The sequence below is a fragment of the Dioscorea cayenensis genome, unplaced genomic scaffold (assembly GCF_009730915.1).
Source record: "Dioscorea cayenensis subsp. rotundata cultivar TDr96_F1 unplaced genomic scaffold, TDr96_F1_v2_PseudoChromosome.rev07_lg8_w22 25.fasta BLBR01000296.1, whole genome shotgun sequence".
Classification (NCBI taxonomy): domain Eukaryota; kingdom Viridiplantae; phylum Streptophyta; class Magnoliopsida; order Dioscoreales; family Dioscoreaceae; genus Dioscorea; species Dioscorea cayenensis.
This window is the reverse complement of record NW_024086687.1, coordinates 11,505-17,149: the sequence shown is the minus strand read 5'-3', so window position 1 is coordinate 17,149 and position 5,645 is coordinate 11,505. Positions and strand designations below refer to the sequence as shown.

The following is a 5,645-nucleotide window of genomic DNA, read 5'->3' as shown; positions in this document are numbered from 1 at the left end:
AGAGAGAGGCTTCGCAATTTGCCCCACTTAATTTTCAAAGTTATGCAAAGAGGCGGTGTGGTTGCGAAGTGTAGCCTCGACTGATTCAAACATTGTATTTGCAGATTGCACAAATCTAGTCAAGTGCTTCTCTAAGTCATTCATTCGGGTTTCCAAACCTGAGACTCTGTTTTACAGTTGAGGGGCTTGTTGTTGTTGTTGGAAACCCGGTGACCCCATGGCCTTTTCTCGAACCTGATTACTCCATAAGAAATTAGGATGATTCTTCTAACCAAAATTGTATTTATTGCTATATTTGTTTCCTTGAGGTCTCATGCCATTACCTACAAAATCAACGTTCTCCACCGAAGAAACATCACCGATAGGGATCGAGCAATCGGAGGGAGCATATCCTCCACCACACCCGGTGCAATTTGTCATGGCCACCACTCTATTTGAAGTTAGAAGATCTAACTTCTTACTCAAATTTTGTACTTGAGCCGCCAATGAAGTTACCACATCTATTTCATGGAGGCCGGCCACCTTTTTCTTCTCCCTAGCATTCCATTGGTAGCTTTTTAGCCCTATTTCCTCAATTAATTGACGGGCCTCATCGGGGGTCTTGTTACGTAAAGTACCTCCTACTACCGCATCCAAGAGTTGCCTTGTACTCGGATTCAAACCATTGTAAAAGGTCTGAACAATCATCCACTCCGGAAATCAGTGTTGCGGGAACTTTCTCAGGAGTTCCTGAAACCTTTCCCATGTCTCAAATAGAGACTCCAATTCCAACTGAACAAAGGATGAGATCTCATTCCTAAGCTTTGCTGATTTTCCGGGAGGGAAATAACGGGCAAGAAAAGCTTCTATCATCTCCTCCCATGTCATAATTGATGCTCTAGGTAATGAGTGTAGCCACAGCTTCGCTCTCCCCTTTAGGGAAAATGGGAAGGCTCTCAACTTGATGGCATCATCTGTTACTCCGTTTATCTTCAGCATATCACACACCTCGAGAAAACTCTCTCTATGACTGTTTGGATCCTCATCGGCCAAACCGTTGAACTGTGCATATTGCTGCAATATATGGACGAATGCCGGCTTCAGCTCAAAGTTATGAGCTATGATCGGGCCACGAACGATGCTCGATTATGTCCCCAACACTGAAGGTCTGGCATAATCAGATATTGTCCGTTATTGCTCATTCTGTTCTGCCATGTTTTCAGATCCTTCCACTTCCAAATCAGCTAAATTAGACTGTTCTTGCACAGGCTCTTTCCCTTTTCTTCTAAGTGTACATTCAAGCTCAGGATCTCCTTCAATCAATATTGAAGAATTCCCTCGGGTCATAACCTGGAGCTGCACCCAAAAAGAAAGAAAAATAAATCAGAACGATGATAGAATAAGAAGATATGAAATAGAATGTATGGTGGAATAGCTAAGAAAACAAAGTGCAAAGTATCTCTAAACGCCTATTCCCCAGCAACTGAGCTAAAAACTTGACAAGATCCCCTTGCGTATATCCCGCAAGTGCACGGGTTTGTCGAAGTAATAATCCCGGATGAGCGGGTATCGAATCCATATAGAATAGGGAATAAAAACACTTAATCCGCTTCTTAGCTTTGTGAAAGATCAGTAGTGATAAGTGTGACAATGATTCAATTCTCAAAAGTAAAAACAACAAGTAAGAGAGTACGTGTAAAGAGGGAGGTAAGGCAATCGATAAAGATGGGGTACTCGGATAATGCTCCGCCTAGGACAATCGTTTCAAGTGCAAGAACCCTCTATTATGCTTTCTAATCAATGCAATGGTGAGTCGTGGAAATCCTTAAATACATAGTCCCAAATCTAAGGTCAACAATGCCTAACTCTATACATGTCCCAGAGGAGAGATTAGATAACCTCTCAACCTCGCACTCGAATAGAGTTGCATTGAGCTCTAGGGATTCCAAGTGATAAATCTCTTCCTAATTATAGACCTAACACTTTGGTCCAGGTGGAAGGTCCCTAACCACAATTAAGCCCTAGATACTAAGATCATCTCAACGCTTCACTCCTTTGCAAGCGCAACTAAGCCACAGCGGAGGGTCATCTCTTAGACCATTCACTCTATTATGCCCGCAAAGAACTCAAGGAATGGAGGTAGAATCTATCACGTCGGAGGGGAAAGGGGACGCTCCTATATCTCTCAACTCACCTTCTCAACCCTCTCTAACCTAGCTTTGTCTAACGCTCGTGGTGTGTCACTCACTCGCAAGGTTACCAACAAGAACTCTCAACCCTAGTGTCACTCTAGGGAAAATCTTCACACAATCAAGCATTCAAGGTCGGAACTCACAATAAACATCAATTAATTGAAAGCATAATAAAGAGATTCAATGAAACAAATACATCCTAGGGTTCATAAATACCCAAGAACCCACTAGGGGTTTAGCTCTCCATGGGGCTAAGTACAATCAAAGAAATAGAATGTAAAAGCAATGAATCCATAGAGAAACCCCTCGATAGTCGTGTCAATGGTCTTGTGGAAAGTCCTCTACTCGTCGTCCAAAGATTCCCTTGTCCGGTATAGGATGCGCCTCGACGGAAGCTCCACTACCAACCTTCTTCCTAAGGAATGGCGATGTCGGAGCCGTAGAACCTCTCCAAAACCCTAGCCAATACCTCTCAAAACCCTAGCCGAAACCCTCTCTCAAGTTAGGGAAATGTTGGAGAAAAGAATACTGAAATCGTGGTAGAATCGGCTTTAAATATGGTTACAATAGGGCGGCCACACGGGCCTGTTGATTTTACACACGCCCATGTGGAATTTCCACACGGCCGTTTATAATTTCCACACGGCCATGTATAATTTGCACACGGCCGTGTATAATTTCCACACGCCCGTGTGGATTCGCTAAATTCCTATTTTCTCGGCCGGCTGTGAACAGTGTTGCTGCAGTACTTTCACTATAGTGTCCCTCTACAGTACCTGGCCTAAAATACTTCCTGAGTCCATACTTTCATCGAGGTGACGCAAACGGGCACACGTTCACGTTGTGGATCGCTTTGCTTCTTTGATAACGGACAAGTTGGTGGAGATCTTGTTCTATGTGCATAAGTCGGAATGCTTGAGTGTGACTGCCCTTGTGCCCCTCCAAATGGTTGTGCTAACTCAAATACGAGGAGGTTGGCACACACTCTAGCATCTCACACCTGACCTATGTCTTCGCGTTTGAACCTTAGCAAGATTTTCTCCAAAATCGGTGCATTATGATCCACATTGGCTTCTTTCCTTCATACTCGGCCTCACAACCCTACCTGCATAAAAGTAACATAGAAACACACATGTTAGTGTAAAAACCCAAGAAAAGTAATGCTCAACATACGGAAAGAATGCTTCGCATTCATATCACACAAGCACTTATCATTTGCACATAAAGACAAGGTCTTTCAAGTAAAAGTGTAGCATTTTATCGAGCATTCTTGTTTGAACTAACCCTATTTGTTCTCTCTATGCTTAAGGATTTGCCATTCCCCTAAGACCAGAAGTAATGCACTCATCTTCTCTTTATCGAGAGATATAAGATTGCTTAAGGACAAGCAAACATTCAATTGTTGGGGTATTTGATGAGTGCATTTCATATCATATTCACTCACCCTCTTTCCATTCATTTACTTGTCTTTTAACAGAACTAGGGGTTCAAAGCGAATTGGAGTAAATTCTGGGAATAACTGAGCAGAAGAATCAAGTTTTTGCTATGTTTCAGGACAGACATGGGCATCGCAAGACCTTGCATTGTCCCCCTGAATACCCCAGTCTAGAGATGAACAAGGAAGTATCCCAGTATGATCGTGCCCTCAAGCCAGACATGGTCTTCACATGATCATGCACATTCCACTGAAAATCTCAGCCTGAAGATAGTTTCTTCTAAACAAGGGCAGCAAGATTTGGAAGCTTTTCGCACTACCATGCATAGGCAAGACACGGGCATAGCACAATCTTGTCTTCCCCACCTGAATATTGAAGGCCTATTTCACTAAGAATCCTCATCAAGGACATGGTCATCGCACAACCATGCGCAGACCGTGTCAAGCCTGAAAATTTCCATATAACTCCAGATTTCTAGTGCTTTGAGATCATCTTTGTTCAGGGATTCTTTTTTCCACCGGGAGGACTTAGATGAAATAAAAAAGGAGTCTTTACCACACCATCTAGGGAGATCAAGTACGCGTTGGAGGCACAGGAGAAGTGGGGTTAGCACCAAGAAAGATCATCTTGCATAGGAAGGGGAGAATTATGTCTTCTTTCTCTAGATTTTCAATTGTTTCTTCCTTCTTGTACTCATCCATGAGGGGCTAATCATCCATGGTGCCCTGGGGTGTTAAACTACAATGTTTTGTATGCTTTGACTAATTGTTTTAAATATCTACATTGTTCTTTGGATTCTAGTGTTAAATCTTGTGTTGCATAACTTGATGTGTTTGTTTTGCACAGATGCTTTGGTAAAACTTGGTGTATGGATGACCATAGTTGTGATTGCTTATTGTGATTGCAAAACTCAATGTGTTTGGGATGCACAGTTACCCTAGCAGACCTTTGTGTATTTGAGAAACATATATGCAATCTTGCTTTAGAGCACACACTAGAACCTTAGGATGAACCTAGTAGGCATTAGAAATAATTCAGCATTCTATAACTTGTAGGAATCACCTCGGGGCATTGCTCTCTTATTGTCGAATACTCAACCCTAGTCTACCCATTCCTTTCCTCCATTCTATTTAGTTTCTTTTTTGTTCTTGTTTAAAACCAACCCAATCTTTGTTTAACTAGAGATAAGAGGAAAACTGAGTACTTTGAGTTCCAGTTCCTATGGTTTGACAACTCTACCTCTCGCAGGGTACCACTTTATTACTTACTTGCAACCCGTACAATTGCGGAGAGTGCATCAATCGTCATACAAGGAATTCTGCATATCATCCACTTTTGGAAGTAACTTCCACTATTTAGTCCACCATAGAACCATTTATGATGGCATCTTCTATGGGTAATCTAGGAAATCAAACATCAACAAACAATGATCCACTACTTGAAGTGCCATCTAATTTGTCGATTGAACCAACAGTGAATGAGACTTTTGAATTAGGTTATGGTGGATTATTGATTGCAGGTGAAAATGTTGCAAGACAACGTCGAACAAGGGGTCCTAGTTTTGGAAGAATCACTCCAGAAGATGCAAATAAAAATATACTTTCAAAATTCTTGGTGATAAGTAATTTGAAGAAAATATTTTATTTAGTGTGATATATTCACAAGTGATTTTTTCTTTGGGTTTATTAACTATTTCTTTATTTTTATACATTTATTGTTTATTGGCTAATTATAACTTGCTACAGTGCTTTTGCAGAGAAACGGGTGTCCTCAACTATTGTTAAAATATTTAAAAGCTATTTTACCGGGGTGAGGCCAATGTGGAGAAAAATTCAAGATGATGTAAAAGAAGCTATGTGGAAGAAATTTGGGGTAACTATCAATTAGGTTTATCTTATCTTAACTTGCTTTAATTCCTTAAACCTTAAATCTTATTTTTATGGATGTGACTTCTAATTTTAATGCACAATATTAGGAATAATTTAATTGACCTTTACAAGAGGAACCTAATGTACGAAGAGTATGGGAAAAGACATGT

At 41.0% G+C, this 5,645-nt stretch overlaps 1 non-coding gene across 1 annotated transcript; it reads left to right on the top strand.

Moving 5' to 3' along the window:
* The first annotated feature begins 697 nt into the window (after nucleotides 1-697).
* LOC120254019 lies at nucleotides 698-804 on the top strand. The gene has a single exon (XR_005534500.1). It is a non-coding gene; the product is annotated as a small nucleolar RNA R71 (small nucleolar RNA).
* The last annotated feature ends 4,841 nt before the right edge of the window (nucleotides 805-5,645 follow it).